Source organism: Aegilops tauschii, chromosome 3 (genome assembly GCF_002575655.3).
Source record: "Aegilops tauschii subsp. strangulata cultivar AL8/78 chromosome 3, Aet v6.0, whole genome shotgun sequence".
NCBI lineage: Eukaryota > Viridiplantae > Streptophyta > Magnoliopsida > Poales > Poaceae > Aegilops > Aegilops tauschii.
Genome location: NC_053037.3, coordinates 500,188,592 through 500,210,717, shown reverse-complemented (window position 1 = coordinate 500,210,717; position 22,126 = coordinate 500,188,592).

The following is a 22,126-nucleotide window of genomic DNA, read 5'->3' as shown; positions in this document are numbered from 1 at the left end:
GTACGTATCTCGTCCTTAACTACCTTGCCTTCATGGTTGTTGTCTGTATCGAGAGGTAGGCACCACATCTAAATTGTACATTATTCTATATTGAAAACATACATCACCCCTTCCCAACGTACATCATTTTGGGCCGCATGCAAGAGGTGCTGGTTTTGTGGTCCCTCTCGTGCGATATTTATGATGGTTCAATCTATTGGCCCAAGTGGTTTATCGACAACAACAACTGTCATTTGACCAAACGAAATATTCATTGGTCCGTCTTATGGTAGGTCATGGCGACATGCATGTATGACCAAACTATCTATCATTACGTGCATCCGCCCCGCTGACACGAAGTGGGAGGTGGTGGGCCAAGCATCCTAGCTAGGTACGGCATTATGTCATTATATATATCCTAGCTAGGTGGTTGTTAGGGTGCTTTTGGGTTTGCGAGGCAGGTGCCACCAAAGTTATGCATTGTGTATTTAAAGTTTTAAACATGCCCAATACCCGTACATATATTTGGCCACTTCCAGGTGGTTCTTGACTTCTGGCCCCTCTCATCGATCTTCAATGACGCGCCCAACCGTGGGCCCGCGGGGTCAAAGTTGTGCATTGGAATTTTGAACATCACATACCACCCTTTTCACTCATATATATTTGGGCCACATGCTGGTGTGGCTATCTTTTGACCCTCCCTAACGTTTTTTTTGCTGCAAAGACTCGGATGATCCTCAATGGACACGGGGTATAATATCTAAGCTGTGTGCGATACGAGTGCGATGTGAATCACCACGACCGCACAAGCGCGAGCAAATTAAGCTGGAGGTATTGGCTCAACCTTGTGCGATGCAAGTGCACTGAAATCACCACGAACGCGCAAGCGCGAGCAAAGGGTGGAGGTACTTTCTCAACCGTGTGCGATGCAAGTGCGCTGAAATCACCACGACCGTGCAAGCGCGAGCAAAGGGTGGAGGTACTGGCTCAACCGTGTGTGATGAAAGTGCGCTGAAATCACCACGACCGCGCAAGCGCGAGCAAAGGGTGGAGGTACTGGCTTAACCGTGTGCGATGCAAGTGCACTGTAAAACCACCACCTGTGGAAGCTAAAGGCGGGTAAGTTTATTTGGAAATTACGACGAACCGTGTGCGATAGACCAGCTAGCTAGAAATATAAAAAACAAACTACCCGCCTTGAGCGTTGCAAAAATTGGCGGGTCCGCGCCACTTTTCCTTATTATCATAGACGGATATTATTATTGGACCGTGCGCGATCTTGGGCACTCCCACCCCGCATCAATTCCTTTACCCAAATTTTAGTAGCCACCGTACTTCAACCGTCGCCCACACTCCTCCAACACCGACCTTATAGTAAAAATTTAGCAGCCGAGGCATTTGAACCGTCGCCCTCCCTCGTCCACCTCCATCTCCACCCACCATTACTAAAATTTTCAGTAGCCGCGGCGTATCCTCAAATACCACCCCCCTCCACAGTCCCCCACCCGCCCCTGCCCCCCCGCCCCCCCTTCGAACCCTAGCTCGCGGCCGCCGCGGCGCCGCCGCCAACCCTTCCGGTCGGCCCGTTCCTCCTAGCTTAGATAATAAAGTTTAGGTTATCCAGCGATTCCCATACTGTCGCCCCACTCCCCTGAGTTTTTAGATGAGGCTTGCGCTGTCCCTCCCCGCCAGATCCACATCCCCTGCTCCAGAATGTCGCAGCCTAAGCTTGACCACGTATCCCGGGGAGCCCGACGAGCGTTCGGCCAAGAAGAGGTTTATCATGGCCTCTCCGGCGGACGTTGGCGAGGTGGCCGCCGTTCGCCCCGACCTGTCGATCCTGGAGCAACACGTCGCCGTGGAAGCCGGCGAACACGTTGACTACGTTGCCATGCCGAAGGCTTCATGTCAGCGGGCTAGCGTATTACTATATCTCGGGAAAGCTGGCTACGACATCAAGCTCGTCCACACCGACGGCTTCATGCGGGCCATGTCACAGGTTAAGTGGTCCATCCCCAACCCCTCTAGTTCAACCGCCGTCGATCTCTTCGACGGCCCTGCCGTTGATCTCCTCTGCCAAGCGGTCAAGGATGTGCGAGCTTTATATGCCATCGAGCCCATTTTGTCACTTCTGAAGGACACATTCTACGGCGGCGGCTTGGGATCCTCAATTGCCAAGTCAGATCTCATCAACCACGACCACGAGGAGGGCACCCACGAAGGTTCTTCCAAGGTGAAATAGCCCATCTGTGACATCAGAGAGCGCACCATGGGTCTGTGCTCTTCCAACTAGAAGGATCCCGTCCATGAAATGTGAGGCAACATTCTGTTAGCAAATATTACCTTCTCTAGCTTGCCAACCCGTACCCTTTGTTGTAGTAGCATTTGTCGTGCGGTGCTTTAACTATGTCGTGTTTAATTATTTCAGTTATGCAAAAATGTATTGTTCAATAGGTCTATGTGATGTTTAAGTATGAATTGTCCACTTTAGTTTCACGAATGGCTATATATGGTTGTTTATAGTGAGTAGATGCCTTGTTTATCTGTATTTGGTTGCTAGGTTGGTTCGAGTGAGCATTTTTTCAATTATCAAGCAGAAGCCTTGTTTATTTGTATTTGGTTCTTAGTTTGGTTGCGGTGAGTATTTGTCAAGTTATCAAGCATATGCCTTGTTTATCTGTATTTGGTTGTTAGGTTGCTTTTTTTAGCATTTGTCCAGTTATCAAGAAGATGCCTTGTTTATCTGTATTTGGTTGTTAGGTTGCTTTTTTTAGCATTTCTCCAGTTATCAAGCAGATGCCTTGTTTATCTTTATCTGCTTGTTAGGTTGGTTGCAGTGAGCATTTGTCCAGTTTTCAAGCATATGCCATGTTTATCTGTATTTGCTTGTTAGGTTGGTTGCAGTGAGACTCTGTCCAGTTTTCAATAGCTATATTTGGTTGTTATACTGGTCATTTATGCCCTGTTTATTTCAGTCATTCACAATGTGTGGTTCATTATGTGCAAGTCAGAATTGTGCCGCTCGATTACATCAATACCAGTTTGAACGGCTATATTTGGTTCCAGTTATTCCTGGTGTAGTTAACACATGCCCTTTATTTCAGTTTTACACATTTATCCAGTGTGATGTTTAAGCATTACCTACATTCTATTCATTTTCAACAATACCGGTTTGAATTGCAATATTTGATGGCTGTTAAGCCTGCTGTCGGTAACATTGGCTTCCATTTTATATCTGCTTTAATAGTATGCTGAAACCAACACATTCAAGATATCATTTTGAGATGTTGTTGTTTACCTTTGCTATATTTGTTTGATGTTAAGATTGCTGTACTTATCATGCCTTTCCACTACTTATGCAGGACAACAACAGGAGTGGCCACCATTTTCCGCCGAGGTTAGCTTCATCCCTCGGCTTGTACTCCCCCCATCGTTCCATAATGTAATGCATATAGATCCAGGCCCGGACACTAGTTAGCTTCTAATATTGACTTGTTGCTTGTAGGTACATATGCCCTTGGCAAGGATCCACGCATCGACCCTTTTTGTGTATGGGGCAATGAGATATTGATGAATAAGCATCAAGTGAGGAAACTGATAAGGATAATTAGCAATAAGATACGAATGGTGGCAAGCAAATTATTTGTTTATGCTCTATCGAACACAGCAGTGAGCTGTAGGATGGTAACTACAAACTCTGCAGCCTTCTCTTTTTACTGCCCATAATGAGTTGTTAGACAACAATGTCTGAATCTTTTTCGTTCCAAGTGGTACCCGAAGCAGTTCACTCAAGATTACCTCACAAAGTACATGATTGGTGGACATGCAATGAAGGTTAAAGTATTTCATCCAGGCTACAATGAGCATTGACAAGTCCTAATGAAGACAGTGAAGGATGGACGGGCAGCCATCACAAGGGGTTGGCCTAGAGTCGTGCGCGCCTTACGCATGGAGGAGGGCACAATATGGGCATTCCGCTTCACCTTCTCCAGCAACCAGAATGTCTTTCGCCTCTCTCTTAACAGTCTTTAGTAAAATTGTGGTTCATCATTCTTTACTTGGTGCTTCTGTAGTTCTTCAGTATATGTACCTGTGCATTGAATTATGGAGTCGTGGTTGAACCTATATTTGTAATAAACATGGTTGGATATGAAATACTTTCAAATTCATAACATGTGATTTTTAAATTAGGGATTAATTGGATTAATTATGGATTAAATAGGGATTACACTGCACACGGTTTGCGAAAGCAAAATGTCTGCGATATACGTGGAGATCAGAAACGTTTCTAGGATCCACTACGTGTGCGATCAATCTCCACTGCACACACGACTTTCTCTTGAAAACTGTTTGCGTTAGGCCACCTTGCGCAAATGTTTATCACATAAAAAGTGTGTGTGATGGACAGCCTTTGCCACACAGTTTCTTTCTACGCACCGTGTGTGATGCATTCAATAACACAAACGATAAAATTATTAATATCGTGTGCAATGGCAACGCTATCACAAATGATTTAACGGGAAAAATTGGGTGTGATGTACCTGTGAACAGAAACGTTTTCCTTGGAGCGACTGTGTCACTACTAGGAAAACGGCTATAGATGAAATGGCCACTAATGGCGCACCAGACATGTGGTGCGCCACTACTATATAGTAGTGGTGCACCATGTGCTGGTGGGCCATTAGTGTGAAAGACACTAATGGCGCACCAGACACACGGTGCGCCACTAGTAAATTTTTTTTATTTTTCCAAACATACTAATGGCGCACCAGGGCACAGTGCGCCATTACTAGTTCTAACTAGGAATGGCGCACCAGCCACATAGTGCGCCACTACTATATTTTTTTGGCGAAACTACTAATGGCGCACCAGGGTATAGTGCGCCATTACTAGTTTAAACTAGTAATGGCGCACTGTGCCCTGGTGCGCCATTAGTGTATATATTTTTTATTTTTTTGCAAAACTACTTATGGCGCACCACCAGCAGGTGCGCCATTAGTAACCAGGGTTACTAATGGCGCATTTGTAGGTGGTGCGCCATTAGTAACCTGGGACCAGCTTGATATTTTGGACATCCACACCTACCCACTCACTTTCCCCACTTCATTCTCTCCACCTCCTCCTCCAAGCTTGTCTCGGCTGCCTCCTCCTCCTCACCTCATTTGCACCATAGATTCATCCAAATTAAGTGGTTAAATTACCTTTTTTGATAGGTAAGTAAGGGGGAAGCTATCTTTATGTTGTTCTCCCTCCAACAACGTGCACATGCACTTTTTATGGCCTAGCTAGATCTATGTATGTTTGTGGTGTTGCATATATGTTTGTGTTTGCAGGTACCGGTATTTGAAATGCGATAGTTGCCAATATTTTGCCGGAATGTTGATTCATTTCTGTTTCGGCGAGAATTTTGGCACTATGCATTCTTTTTGGTCCTATTTTTAGGGAAAGTCATGCCAAATTTTTTCTTGGTTCTAAAATATCGTTTTGCTCTACCCCGCAGGCGACCATGTTCCGCACGATGACCGAAGGCATCGTGAATAGGTTTTTGAGCTCCGCGAAGGCCGAGATGCTTCCAAAGAACGAGACGGAGATAAGATGTTCGTGTCGAAGATGCAAGCTGAAGAGCCTTATTGCGAACCCGGATTCCGGGCAGGTGCGGGACCACCTGCTCTTGCGTGGTTTCATGGATGGCTATCGGTGGCAAGGTGATGAAGATGACTATGAAGTCGTCCATGGGGGCCGGGCAAGAAATGAGGAAGGGCAGCAAGACAACCACCGCGGCTCGGGCGGGCGAGAAGACGAAGAATCTCTAGGACATGATCACGACGGTGATGCTGTACACAGTCATCATGTAGAAGATGCCGGACATGATGATGAGGAAGATGCCGGAGCAGACGAAGGGCATGATCATGAAGATGAAGATGCCGACGGAGCAGACGACGATGGACCATCGATGGGCTGGGTGCAGGACCCTCATATTCAAGAGCTGCTTCTCAAGCAGACGGATAATGCAAGAGCTGCCGCCCGAGAGAAAGCCAAGTTGGATCAACTGGAGATAGACGCGGTTACTCCATTGTATGAAGGATGCAGGCCCGAGGATACCCGCCTGAAAGTAACGCTCATGGCTCTGGAGATGAAGGTAAAACACAAAATGACCGACGCATGCTTCGACGAGAACATGTCATTCTGGCACGAACGTCTTCCCAAGGGGAACAAGTGCCCGACCAGTTTCGAGGAGGCGAAGAAAATCATGTGTCCTCTGGATTTACCGCACGTGAAATACCATGTGTGCATGAACAATTGCATCATTTATCGGGACGAGCACGCGGAGTCTACCATATGTCTGGTGTGCGGCGTCACTCGATACAAGAAGAGGAAGAAAGCTCCTCGAAAAGTGGTGTGGTACTTTCCGATCACTCCTCGTCTGCAGCGGTATTTCACGGACCCTAAGGTAGCAAAGCTCCTGCGTTGGCACGCGGATAGGGAGGAGAAGAAGCGAGAAGATGACGCAAATGATCCAGAGATAAATAAAAAAGACAAGATGCGCAGTCACCCTAAGGATGGGAGCCAGTGGCAAGCGTTGAACTTCGAACACCCAGAATTTGGGAAGGATCCAAGGAACATCGTGCTGGCCGCGGGCACCGATGGAGTCAATCCGTTTGGCAGCCAGAGAAGCACACATAGCACCTGGCCTGTGTTTGTGTGGATGTACAACCTTCCCCATGAAGAGGAAGTACATTCACATGAGTATGCTAATTGAAGGGCCGAAACAACCAGGGAACGACATCAATCTGTATCTGGGGCTGCTGAAAGAGGAGCTAGACACACTGTGGAAAACGCCAGCCAATACATGGGACGCCGCAGAGAAAGAATATTTCCCTATGAGAGCCGCACTGATCACGACGGTGCACGACTATCTCGGTTACGGATATCTCGCGGGGCAGGTGGTCCACGAATTTTCTGGATGCGTTAGGTGCATGGTTGACACAACGTATCGCCAGCTAGATAGAGATCCCGGGTCTTCGAAAACAGTGTTCACAGGACATCGAAGGTGGCTTCGCGACGATGACCCGTGGAGGAAACGCAAGGATCTGTTCGATGGTGAAACCGAACCCCGAAGACGCCCGCGTACGAGGAGCAGCGAGGAAATAGACGAGCTATTGAAAAATTGGAAAGATTGCCCACTGCCGGGAAAGAAGCAAAAGGCGCTAGAGCTGGGAAAGAAGCAAAAGGCGCCAGAGCCACTGCTGAAGATATGGAAAACGAGGTTTGTTTTCTGGGACTTGCCGTACTGGAAGATCCACCGTGTGCCTCACAGCCTTGATGTCATGCATATCACGAAGAATGTGTGCGAGAGTCTGCTTGGTACCCTGCTCAACATGCCAGAGAGGACCAAAGATGGGCCGAAAGCAAGGGCAGACTTGAAATCAATGGGCATCAGGGAGGAGCTTCACGCTAATGATGATGATGATGAGGCGAAGCAGGACACAAAAAGTCGTCGCAAAGGCAAAAAGGCCAAGAAGACCAGAAATGACTACCCTCCCGCGTGCTTCACTCTAAGTCAGGAGGAGATCGATCAGTTTTTCACCTGCCTCGTAGGAGTAAAACTTACGGTTACGCGGGGAAGATAAGCAGATACCTAGACCCAGCGAAGCAGAAGTTCAGCGGGATGAAGTCTCACGACTGTCACGTGCTGATGACGCAGATACTTCCAGTTGCAATCTGTGGGATCATGGACGTGCACGTCCGTGAAACGCTATTTGGCCTATGCAACTTTTTCGACGTCATCTCTTGGAAGTCGGTTGGCATGAGGCAACTCAGAAGGCTACAGGAAGAGATCGTGGTGATACTATGCGAGCTTGAGATGTACTTCCCGCCCGCATTCTTCGACGTTATGGTGCATCTGCTGGTCCATATCGTGGAGGATATCATCCAACTCGGGCTGACGTTCCTGCACAGCATGATGCCGTTCGAAAGGATGAATGGTGTCATCAAAGGATACGTTCGCAACATGGCACGTCCAGAGGGAAGCATAGCCAGGGGCTTTCTGACCGAAGAGTGTCGGCTCGCTGGATGGGGTCACCGTGAGGGTCGCCGCGAAATGCATGTCGACTTTGAGGGTCGACTCGCCGACTTTGAAAGAGCAAACCTAGTCGCGCGACAACACATAGACGTGGTCAATCCTTGGGTGGTAGAGCACAAAACCTTTATTGAGAAGACGTACAATGACCGAGGCCAACAGAGGACGGACGGAGATATAATCAAAGAGCACAACTCATGTTTCACGCGTTGGTTCAAGCAGAAGCTTCTGTCGTACCCTTTACATGAGGATTCTTCCGCGGAAGAACAACTCATATTCGCCTTGTCACAGGGCGCCGAGCACAACCTGATGACGTATGAGGCGTACGATATCAACGGCTACACATTCTACACCGAGGACAAGGACATGAAGAGCGATGGTTATCAGAACTCCGGGGTAACGATGGAATCCTACACCGGTAACGACAAGGACAGATAGTACGGAAGGATCGCGGAGATCTGGGAGCTGAGCTACGCTGGAGAGAAGGTCCCGATGTTCCGTGTCAGATGGGCCAAGAGCGTCATAAAAGAAGACCGGTATTTCACCACCATGGTTATACCCGAAACCAAATCCAAGACCGCAGGCGCGAACGTCACTGCAAAAAATGAGCCATGGGTACTGGCTTCCCAAGTGGACCAATGCTTCTTCATTACCGACCCGTCAAAGCCCAGTCGTGTTGTCGTGAGGAGAGGCAAAAGGAAGATCATCGGAATGGATGGAGTCGCCAATGAGCAAGACTTTGACAAGTATGGCGACCCGAAGATGGAACATGACGATGAGGAGGAAGTATCAACATACACCACAAGAAGAAGCAGGACCACCCTACCTAAAGGACGTCCGTTCAAGAGAAGAACTCCATTTACGAAAAATAAGGGCAAGAAGATTGTGAACAGATAGCTAGCTAAGATCGATTGTATTTAAATTGTAGCCTTCATTTCTCGATTGTATTTCATAGGAACTTTTTGAACTCATGAATATTTTTAAATTTCATGGACACTCGATCTCGATCCCCCTCCATCTCGATCACTATCCCACCTCGCCAGATCCGGTCCCCCTCGCCGCCGAGCACCCCTGGCTCCACCGGCCGCCGCCGCCGACCCCCCGCACCCTCCCCTGCTCCACCGGCCGCCGCCGCCGATCCCCCGCACCCTCCCCCGCTCCACCGCCACCGACGACCCACCGCACCCCTCCCCCGCACCTTCCCCGGCCCGCTCCACCGTCACAAATGAATGCAACTAAAATTGCAAAAAAAAAACAAATTTGATTATATTTTCAAAAAACAAATTTGATGATATTTTCAAATAATAAATTTGATGATATTTTTCATATTCATAAATAGTTTCGAATAACATATTTGATGATATTTTTTAAAAAATTATTACTGTTTTTATAAAAAATTATTACTGTTTCATATTCATATTCATTTTCTAAAAAATTATTAGATGCAACAAAAAATAATAATAATAAATTACTTATGGCGCACCTCTGGCTGGTGCGCCATTGCTAAATAAAAAAAGATTACTAATGGCGCACCGATCGTGGGTGCGCCATTGCTATCTAAAAAAACATACTAATGGCGCACCGCTGCGGGGTGCGCCATTAGTAAGCTTCCCCCCACACTAAAATCCCCAATCTCTCACATTTCTCTCTAATCCCTCCCCTGCCTCATCTCACCCGCGCCCGACCACCACCGACCACCACCGCCCCCGTGCTCGACGTCCCCGTCCGTGCTCGCTGCCCCCGCCGCACCCGACCACCACCGCCCCCAACGCCCCCTCCCCGAGCCGAGCGCCGCCTCCCTTGCCGTCCCCCTCCGCCCGCGCCCGCGCCCTCGACGTCCTCCCGCCCAAGCGCCCCCTCCGCCCGCGCCCTCGCCGTCCCCCCTCCCCCCGCGGCCCCGCCTACGTCAACCTCGTGCTCGCCGTCCAACACCGCGCGGCCTGCCCAGGAGGACCGCCGCCGTCTTCCTCTTCTTCACCACCCCCCCGGCGTGAGCTCGGCGGCGACAAGGAGTGGCGACCGCAACGACCCCGTCGCCAGCGTGATTCTCTCCCGACGCTGGACTGATCAGGCCCCGCTCCTCCCCCTCTTCTTCACCCCCCCCGCTTGTCCTCTTAATTTCTATTCTCTTTGGTTCGTTAATTTGTAGTACTGTTCTTGGTCTGGTACTCTGGATAATTTCTAGGGTTCTTGGTCTGGTGCCAAGATTGGTCGTGTTTGTTAATAGTACAACTTAGCTCACATGTCTTCCAGAGAGATCCCTGTTCTAGGATCTGAGCTCTCTCTTCTCTGAATTCAACTAAGGCATGAGGAACAAGGGGGGAGATAGCTACTGTCAAAATTTTTAACACTGCCTTACTTGTTTGTCAAATACAGTTAGCTACTGTCCAAAATTTTAAAACTAGGTCTGAATTTTTAACACTGCCTTAACAAATTACTAACTGTCCAAAAATACAGTTAGCTACTGTCAAAAAATTCAGTTAGGTACAGTTAGCATCATGTAAGAAAATGGCCATAATGTGCCCTGATAATGATGCATTTTGTCATAAAAATATATAGTGGACTGCCATGATAATGACATGGTCCTGTGTTTGCAAGATGTCATAATGTTTTCATTCAAAAACCATGGAAAAACACTCATCCAAGTTTCCAGAATGGCAGCATATTTTCAGAATGAAACAAAACAAAGTTCCTCTGTACATACATATATGGCTTTGCCACAATGGTACACTAGAGTGAAAGAAGAAGCATAGGCTTAATTGAGCTGTGGAGTTCTTGTTACCTTGTCTGTCTGTCCTCATTAGTTACATGTATCTCTCTGTTTGTGTTTCTGCGTAACAGGTTCGATCGCGGTTGGAGAAAAATTGAGGTGTTTGTTGGCTCCAAGATAGTGTGATACAGGTATATACATGTGCTCTGCTTACTTGTTTGGTTTGCAATAGTTATCATCTGACAAAGTATGCTTAGTTGTTTGGTTTGCAACCCATATTTTATAGTTGATAATACATTTTCCTGATCTGCTTGGTTGCAATCTTTTATCTGAACGCGGTCATTATAAGTTTATAGCTTTCCCACTGTCAGGCTTGTTCCAATAAGTAGATGCACTTGCTCCTTCCTTACATATTTGTGCCTGACGAACGCGGTCATCAAGTCTACTTCCATGTTGCTGCTAGTAGTAACCTGACAACACAGCCATACTTAGCCACTGTTCATTAACAACAAGTCAACAACAACTACGACGAACCACTAGGGCGGAGGCAGAATCTAGATACGCGCGCTATCTATCGGGAGAGAGGAGGGAGCGTTGGAGGAACCAGATGAAGACCAGTTTCATCGCGATGATGCTCATCGTGATGACCGCAGCTCTCTTCTATGTGATGGTAGTTTAGATGATCGATATCGACTTGTAATGTGAAGAAAAACTCACTACTCGCGGTCTCGAGACTCGTAATGTTCTATCTTTGTTCGGTCTTTTGAATTCGGAGACTAATATGATGAATTGTATTCGGAGACTAATCTTCTATTGTATTTGATGAATCTGTTGTTGCTGTGTGGTGCTGTCTATATTCTGTCCAATAATATATTTTGTAACCTGTGCAAATATCAGAAAAGAAAAAAATCCCTAATATTCATACTAATGGCGCATCACCCCAACGTGCGCCATTAGTATGCCAAAGGATACTAATGGCGCATCACCCCACAGTGCGCCATTAGTATGGCAAAGCACATGTGTAAATATCGCCCCCTGGGAGGCACACTAATGGCGCATGTTGGTCTACACTAATGGCGCATGGCGTGATGCGCCATTAGTATACCAGATACTAATGGCGCACCAGTGGTGCGCCATTAATATTTAATACTAGTGGCGTGGTACTAGTGGCGCACCAGTAGTGCGCCATTAGTAGGCAAAACTGGTGCGGCACTAGTAGGCCTTTTCCTAGTAGTGTGTGGGATGTACATATGAACGGAAATGTTTAGCGGGGACTGACTGTGTGGGATGTACTTGCGACCGAAAACAATTTCTCCGTATAATTGTAATTTTTTAGCTATACTGTACGTATTTCCGTATTTGAGCGCTCGTCGGTCGCACACGACCTCATTTTGCCGACCGTGTGTGCCAGGAGGGCATATCCCCGACGGTTTCTGGGTTGTGTGGGAAGGACCCCCCTATCACCCACACTCAGTTGGTGACGGTTCCAGATGCCGTCGCGAAAAGGGGTTAAAACCCGTTTGTTTAGGACCGACGCGCACAAGTGTATGCTCATGATATCATCTAGTATGCAGATCAGATTTATCATTTTTCCTACACATAAACAAATCACAAGTGCCCTGGCGGTTTACCCAAGGGTGGGTCAAAATACCCCATATAAAAACCACTGGTGACTATAATAGTTCATAACCAGGGTCGGTTTAATCATAACCTCATATAATCATAACAAAATATCATACATGTGATATTTACTCACACTGTCGGCTTATCATACCTGTGTAGTAAGGGTTACAACCCAAAAAATTGAGAGCACAATGCCCTGTTCAATTGATTCATACCGCCGGCTCATAACGCTATATGCAGTAAGGGGAAACATCCCAAAGCTTAGAGCCAGTACTCTAAGCACAAGATCATCTGGCGACTCAAGGTTCAAAGCCAGGCCGGTTTAACAAATGTGGATAGATTCATATATGAACCATAAACCAACATGGCCCTCATCAGGTTTCAACCATGTATTAACATGTCACAAGATTTGAACCGCAAAAATATTGAAAATCAAATACAAATAAAAAACAAGGCTTTCATAGGCTGCCAAGCCTCAGAGTCAAGTGCTTTTCAAGGACCGCATAGCCACTGAGTTAAACATTCATTTAAACCTTGTAAGCTGGGCCTCACATGACCAATCGTCGTTTTAACTTTGACAAGTTCAGGGTCTTTATAAGATGACTGCCAAGAGTACGGCGAGTCATTCCAGGATTACCTGGGCGGAGTGGCAAACTTACAAAGTCAGGATAACCCGAATTTTTTGGTGAATACACCTGGCGTGCAAGCCTATTACAAGGGTTAATAAAGATTTTGTCCATTAACAAAGAGCCCCCAAGTAATGTTTATTCTAGGTGTACAAGCCGGATCAACAGGGTAGTCATAGCTATGCTAAACGAGCAGGAAGCCCCCAAGTATTTTGTAATCATGGCATACAAGCCGGATCAAGAGGGTAGTCATAGCTATGCTCAATGAGCAGGAAGCCCCCAAGTGACTGTATGAAGTGACAATAAAGACTCATTATTCTCAAAAATGAAACAACAGAGGCCCTGTCTTAGCAGGGATGTTGGCTTTATTATATACATCATAATATATACATTGTCAAAATATGTACAACACAAGAGCCAGTGGCTCAGGTATAATAAGGCCTAAGATGAGCAATATTCCACGGCCGACGGGTCTCCTCCTACGACGTGCGTGGGTCCTTTTGGTCTTGAACATCGATAGGGTAGTATGACTCACTGTTCAGATTTTTGCTGACCAGAAAGGGTCCTTCCCAAGGCGGGGATAGTTTGTGCATATCAGTTTGATCCTGGATAAGCTGGAGCACCAAATCGCCTTCTTGAAAGGTCCTGGTTTTAACCCGGCGACTATGATAACGGCGCAGATCTTGCTGGTAAATCGCCGAACGAGCCACTACAAGGTCACGCTCCTCATCCAACAGGTCAATAGCATCCTGACATGCTTTTTCATTATCAGCTTCGACATAAGCCGCCACACGAGGCGAATCGTGACGGATGTCACTAGGGAGAACCGCCTCTACTCCGTAAACCATGAAGAAAGGCGTGTCAACTGTAGATCTGTTGGGGTGGTATTCATGCTCCATAACACTGAGGGTAACTCCTCCACCCAACAACCCGGTGTCCTCTGCAAAGGGAGCATAAGCCGGGGCTTGATGCCTCTCAAAATTTCTTGATTGGCTCTCTCAGCTTGACCAATGGACTGGGGGTGAGCCACTGATGACACATCAAGCCGAATATGCTCTTGTTGACAAAACTCTTTCGTAGCACCCTTGGACAGATTGGTGCCATTATCTGTTATAATGATGTGGGGAACACCGAAACGGAAGATCACCTTTTTGATGAATTGAGCCGTTGTGGACGCGTCACACTTACTAACCGGCTCTGCTTCAACCCACTTTGTGAATTTGTCAACCGCCACCAAAAGCTGGGTCTTTTATCCTCGGACCTTTTAAAAGGCCCAACCATATCAAGCCCTAGACTGCAAACGGCCAAGCAATTGGAATCATCCTCAACTCTTGAGCCGGCACATGAGCTCGTCTTGAGAATTTCTGACAACCATCACATTTACTGACCAAATCCTCTGCATCAGCATGAGCCGTCAGCCAATAAAATCCATGACGAAAAGCCTTGGCTACGAGAGACTTAGAGCCCGCATGATGACCACAATCTCCTTCGTGAATCTCTCGTAGGATCTCACGACCTTCTTCAGGAGAGACACAACATTGAAAAGCCCCCGTAACACTGCGATGATGCAACTCTCCATTGACAATAGTCATTGACTTAGACCGCCGGGTTATCTGCCTGGCCGAAGTTTCATCATTAGGTAACTCGCCCCGGCTCATATACGCCAAATATGGAACTGTCCAGTCAGGAATAGCATGAAGAGCCGCCATCAGTTGTGCCTCCTGGTCTGGAATAGCAAGATCTTCCTCTGTAGGCAATTTAACTGAAGGATTATGCAGAATATCAAGGAAAATATTGGGTGGCACCGGCTTACGCCGGGATCCCAACCGGCTTAAAGCATCAACCGCCTCATTTTTCCTCCGATCAACATGCTTGACTTGATAGCCCTTGAAGTGACCAGCAATAGCATCCACCTCCCGGCGATAAGCCGCCATGAGTGGGTCCTTAGAATCGCAAGTGCCTGAAACTTATTGAGCCACTAAGTCTGAGTCACCAAAACACCTCACCCGGCTTAAGTTCATCTCCTTAGCCATCCGAAGACCATGGAGCAAGGCCTTATACTCAGCTGCATTGTTAGTACAAGGGAACATCAATCTTAAAACATAACAAAATTTATCACCTCGTGGGGAAGTCAAGATAACTCCAACCCCCGAGCCTTCCAACTGCCTGGATCCATCAAAGTGAATAGTCCAATATGTGCTATCCGGCTTCTCCTCAGGCATCTGTAGCTCTGTCCAATCATTGATGAAATCCAGAAGTGCTTGAGACTTGATGGCTGTGCGAGGCATATACTTCAAACCATGGGGTCCAAGTTCACTGGCCCACTTGGCTACCCGACCTGTGGCTTCTCTGTTTTGAATAATATCCCCTAGAGGAGAAGAACTAACCACAGTGATGGGATGACCCAGAAAATATTGCTTGAGCTTTCGACTAGCCATGAACACCCCATACACCAGCTTTTGCCAATGTGGATACCTCTGCTTGGACTCAATGAGCACCTCACTGATGTAATAAACCGGCCGTTGAACCGGATATTCCTTGCCTGACTCCTTCCTTTCCACCATAATTGCCACGCTGACAGCTCGCCTATTGGCAGCCGCATATAACAAATAAGGATCTTTATCAATGGGAGCAGCAAGAACCGGCGGCTCGGCTAACTGTTTCTTCAAGGCCTCAAACGCCTGATTAGTAGCATCACTCCAGACAAAGTGATCTGTCTTCTTCATCATCTGGTATAGAGGAATAGCTTTTTCACCCAACCGTCTTAAGGCCGCAATACGACCTGCTAGACGCTGAACATCATTGATACACACCGGTTTAGCCAAGGAAGTGATAGCCTTTATTTTCTCCGGGTTAGCTTCAATACCCCGTTCAGAAACCAGAAAGCCTAAGAGCTTGCCTGCTGGTACGCCAAAAACACACCTGGCCGGGTTAAGCATCATCTCGTAGATCCGGAGAATGTCAAAGGTCTCTTTCAAATCACTTATCAATGGTTCCTTCTTCCTGGATTTCACCACAATATCATCTACATAAGCATGAACATTGCGCCCAATCTGATCATGAAGGCAATTTTGTACACACCGCTGGTAAGTCGCCTGGGCACTCTTGAGCCCGAAAGGCATAGACACATAACAGAAGGCTCCAAAAGGAGTGATGAAGGTTGTCTTCTCCTGGTCCTTAACTGCCATCTTGATCTGATGATAACCAGAATAAGCATCCAAAAAGCTCAAACGCTCACAACCCGCCGTAGCATCAATGATATGATCAATACGGGGAAGAGCAAAGGGATCAGCCGGACAGACTTTGTTTAGGTCCGTGTAATCCACACACATACGCCAAGTACCATGTTTCTTAAGTACCAGCATCGGGTTAGCCAACCACTCAGGATGAAAAACTTCAACAATAAACCCAGCCCCTAAGAGTCGGGCCACTTCTTCACCAATAGCCTTGCGCCTCTCTTCGTTGAAACGGCGAAGGTATTGCTTGACCGGTTTAAACTTGGGATCAATATTAAGAGTGTGCTCAGCGAGTTCCCTTGGTACACCTGGCATGTCTGAAGGTTTCCATGCAAAGATGTCCCGGTTCTCACTGATGAACTCGATGAGCATGCTTTCCTATTTCTGATCCAGATTAGCATTGATACTAAACTGCTTGGATGAATCGCCAGGAAAAAAGTCAACTAGCTTAGTGTCGTCTGCCGATTTAAATTTCAACAAAGGATCATGATCCATCGTTGGCTTCTTTAAAGATGTCATATCTGCTGGGTCAACATTATCTTTGTAAAACTTCAATTCTTCTGTTGCACAGACAGATTCAGCATAAGCAGCATCGCCTTCATCACACTCCAAAGCTATCTTCCGGCTTCCATGCACTATGATAGTACCCCTGTGACCCGGCATCTTAAGCTGCAAATACACATAACAAGGCCTTGCCATGAACTTAGCATAAGCCGGCCGCCGAAACAAAGCATGATAAGGGCTCTTGATTTTAACCACCTCAGAGGTCAACGTTTTCGATCTGGAATCATGATCATCACCAAAAGCCACTTCCAAGGATATCTTGCCCACTGGATACGCCGACTTACCAGGCACCACGCCATGAAAAACAGTATTCGACGGCTTAAGATCTCTGTCAGTCAAGCTCATGCGACGAAAGGTTTCATAATAACGAATGTTGATGCTGCTGCCTCCGTCCATGAGTACTTTAGTAAACCTATACCCTCCAACCTTAGGCGCCACTACCAAAGCCATGTGACCTAGGTTATCAACCCAGGGCGGGTGGTCCTCATGACTCCATAGAATAGGGTGTTCAGACCATCGCAAGTAACGGGGAATCGTCGGCTCAACTACGTTCACTGCCCTTTTATGGAGCTTCTGATCCCGCTTGCATAAACTTGTGGTGAAAACGTGGTATTGTCCACTATTCAACTACTTTGGGTTACTCTGACAACCAGACTGCTGCTGCTGATTCCCTTGACCAGACTGTTGATTAAAACCACCTTGATTGCCCTGACCCTGAAAGCCGGAATTTGAGCCGCCACCACCAAAACCAGGACCGTGAGAGCCGGGATCCTGAGCTGCCGTTCGGTCCATGATTGTTCTGGAAAAAATTTGAATTTCTATACTCCTTCATGATGAAGCAATCCTTCCAGAGGTGAGTGGCTGGCTTTTCGTGCGTACCATGCTTTGGGCAGGGCTGATTCATCATTGCCTCAAGATTAAATTTTGGCCCTCCAAACCGAGGGGGCGGCTTTCCCCTACCGTGCTGATTATTATTCTGTGTGTTGGTGTTAACACCAAAATCCAAGCTGCCATCAGCCTTGCGCTTACCATTGCCACCTTGACTTGCTGGGTTATGCTGCTGCCCTCTTGTATTACTGCTCTTCTTTCCCTTACCCGGCTTCTCATCATCAGACTCGGGGTCCTTGGTACCATCAGAGTCCGCATACTTGACGAGAGCTGCCATCAGCTCCCCCATGTCACTGCAGTGGTGCTTAAGCCACCCCAGTTTCTGCTTCAAAGGGAGAAAACGACGGTTTTTCTCCAACATCAGGGCTGCTGAACCGGCATTAATACTGTCCGATGAGTTTATAACAGCTGAGATCCGGCGTACCCAATGGGTTGTTGACTCGCCCTCCCCTTGAACACGGGAGTCCAAATCTAAAATTGACAGAGTCTGCTTGCACGTGTCTTTAGAATTTTGGATAAAACAAGCCTTCAACTCCGCCCATGATCTGATGGAGTTAGCAGGAAGCCCCTTCAACCAAGTACGAGCCGGCCCATCCAACATCATGGTGAAATACTTAGCACACGCAGCATCACTAACATCCAGCATCTCCATGGCCATCTCAATACTCTCAATCCAAGCCTCCGGGGGCTGATCTGCCGTGTAATTAGGCACCTTGCGAGGACCCTTGAAATCCTTAGGCAAATGCTCGTTACGCAGAGCCGACACTAAACATGGCACACCCAAGGTTCTAGAGGTCACGCCTGCCTCCACTGAAGCTGACGGGTAAACCGGAGAATGTTGATGAGCCGCTTGCTGAGCCGCCAGCTCGTCCTCCCGACGCGCTCTTCCCTAATCCAGCAAAGTCTGAGCATCAGCACCACCACGCACTGGGTCATGCCCACGAGGCTGGTTATGGCGTTGTTCACTGCTTAAATTTGCCGGTGAGTCAATGTGCCTACTATAACTCCAGCTTGGACGAGGGGTTGAGTGAATCCGCTCGCGGGTATAAGAATAAGCCGCCTGTTGAGCTACAGCTGTCTGAAGCAGCTCTCTGGCCCTTTGTGTCTCTATCGCCGCCGGAGATTCGCCTTCAACTGATAGAGCCGCCAATCGCGTTGCCGCAACAATCATATTATCCAAAGGGTTAGAATAATGACCCAGAAGTGTCGAAACATGCTGAGGCGGAATATTATTCAAACGTGGCGGGTCCACCAAGCGTGGCTGAACTGGCGCTCTAGTCTCATGCACTCCGACCGCCCGGTTCACCACCGGCGGATCGCTGGTCCCTCCTCCAGGTGTGTTGAAGAGGTTCCTCGGCTCATAAACCGGGGGTAGATAACTCTGGTGCCTCCTCCTTATGATCTCATTTGAAGCGTTCTGATCCAATGTGAGCCGGAAGGACTCTTCCTGAATCCATTGTGCCTGGGCGTCCAAAGCAGCCCGCTCCGCAGCCATCCTAGCGTCCTCAGCTGCCAGCTCCTCCTTGGCTTGAGCTATCTCATCTCGTAGCTTCGCCACATCCACCTTGTGCTGTTCCAAGTTGTCCGGGGTTACCTCCACCCCCATCAGAGTCGCCAATGCCTCCAATTACTCAGTCAAAGCTTGAGCCGGCGGCCGTGCAGTGCCACTAACACCAGTCGTCGCCGCCGCAGCTGAGCTGGAGGTCATAGCCGCAGCGGTTGATGAATCGAGCGCCGGCTGTGTATCGGCCATGAAGATCGCAACTCTGTTCCGCGGCTCATAGGGGTCCGGAATACTGTCGCCATCGGAACTGCCCCCAAGCCGGCCTTCTTGCAATTGATACATTGAATTAGTCTCGCATGTGGACGATCCACCATCAGAATAGATGGTTGTCTCACCACTAGACACAGATCATTCCTGAAATTCCGCCCCATGGATAAAACCAACAAAGGCATGCTTCATGGCGGGTTAAACCCGGGCGGGTCGTGCACGCTGAGCTGTCCCGATGATGTCGGTGCAGGTGTCCGGCTCAGGGCCCGGTTCACCGATCTTACCGATGAAGATGTGGATTCCGCCGAAGGGGACCCGGTACCCGTACTCAATTGAGCCGGTCTCGGGGCCCCAGCCTGCATTGTCGATGCAGCGCTTGCCGCAACGACTCTTGGTCATCCGGCCCACAGCGTATCCCTTGATCCCTTCGAAGCTGCCCTTCAAGAAATCGAAACCACCATGCGTTGGCCCCATGGTGGGCGCCAACTATCGTGGAATTGGCACGGCAGATGTCCTAGCGGAAGGACTTAGTCGTGGAGCCATCGCAACCAGGTTAGCTTAAAGGGGTTAAACGGGACAAAGGACACGGGAGGTTTATACTGGTTCGTCCCCTTGCAATCAAGGTAAAGGCCTACTCCAGTTAGGTTTGTATTGCTTGGGTTTCAATCACCAGGGAGCTAATATGCTTGACCTAGTTATCGATCTCTTGTTTCTTGCCCTAAACCGCCACCGGGTCGTCCCTTTATATACACAGGTTGACACCCGACGGCTCACGGACTCCCGGCCGGCTCATACGCAACGTGTCCGGCTCGGTGACTAACTATGCTTGCCTTACAATACAAGTTATACATACATGGCGGTTCATCCTCCTGGGCCTTAAGTCGCCTCTGGGTCTTGGGTCGTCCATAGGCTTATATGATCTGCCATCTTCATGATAGGCTGCCAATGGTATAACCCGGCCCCTCCTGGGCGGTTTATACCCAGTAGTTATATCCCCAACACTACGGGTTCGAGATCTATGTAAATATGACCGAGACACATCTCCGGTCAATAACCAAAATTGCAACCTGGATGCTCATATTGGTTCCTACATATTCTACGAAGATCTTTATCGGTCAAACCGCAATAACAACATACGTTATTCCCTTTGTCATCGGTATGTTACTTGCCCGAGATTTGATCGTCGGTATCATCATACCTAGTTCAATCTCGTTACCGGCAAGTCTCTTTACTCGTTCCGTAATACATCATCCCGCAACTAACTAATTAGTCACATTGCTTGCAAGGCTTATAGTGATATGCATTACCGAGACGACCCAGAGATACCTCTCCGATACTTAGAGTGACAAATCATAATCTTTATCTATGCCAACCCAACAAACACCTATTGAGCATCTTTATAATCACCCATTTATGTTGTGACGTTTGATAGCACACAAGGTGTTCCTCCGGTATTCGGGAGTTGCGTAATCTCATAGTCAGAGGAATATGTATAAGTCATGAAAAAAGCAATAGCAATAAAACTTAATGATCATTATGCTAAGCTAACGGATGGGTCTTATCATTCACGTCATTCTTCTAAATATGTGATCCCGTTAATCAAATGACAACACATGTCTATGGTTAGGAAACTTAACCATCTTTGATCAACGAGCTAGTCTAGTAGAGGCTTAATATGGACATGGTGTTTTGTCTATGTTTCCACACATGTATCAAGTTTCCGGTTAATACAATTCTAGCATGAATAATAAATATTTATCATGATATAAGGAAATATAAATAACAACTTTATTATTGCCTCTAGGGCATATTTCCTTCAGTCTCCCACTTGCACTAGAGTCAATAATCTAGTTCACATCATCATGTGATTTAACACCAATAGTTCACATCTTTATGTGATTAGTTCACATCGCCATGTGACTAACACCCAAAAGGTATACTTGAGTCAATAATCTAGTTCACATCGTGTTGACAGTCGAAAATGGCATGATCGCAAAGAGTGAATTGATGCTATAATGAGACGAGGTTAAAATTATGATTTCATGTCACCAATTGATGGCTCTCTTCAAGATGATCGAAATAGATATAAAGATGGTCCAAAACGGAGCTCAGGTGCAAAAGATATAACAATTTCGGAGATACTCGTGTGGACATCAGAATAGAAAATGGCATCAAACCTAATTAAGATTGCCTCGGATGGAAAGTTACAACTGCAAAGTTCTTCGTCTCGTCGAAACGGACGATTTTGATATAAAAATCGTCCCCATCCGAGGTCATATGCAAAAGTTGCAGGCAAAACCATGCGCTACAGCAATGTTTGGCCGGATCATCCGGGCCGGGGTCCGGCTCATCCGGGAAATTGAAGCACCAAGACACCAGAAGTTTTGTGATGAAGCCGGATGCTCTGGGTCCAATCCCGGATGATCCGGATGGAGGCCGGACAATCCGGGTAGAAGTCCGGACGTCCGGACAACTTTTTCTTCTACAGACTTTAGAAAATGGCCCTAAAACACCCAATATTGCCTCAGATCCGAGAAGGTTTAGTTTGATATAAAAATCATTCAAATCCGACATCGTATGCAAAAGTTACAGCCCGATTAGTGAGCTGATGTCAGAAAACTGGGTTAGGCCGGATCATCCGGGCCGGAG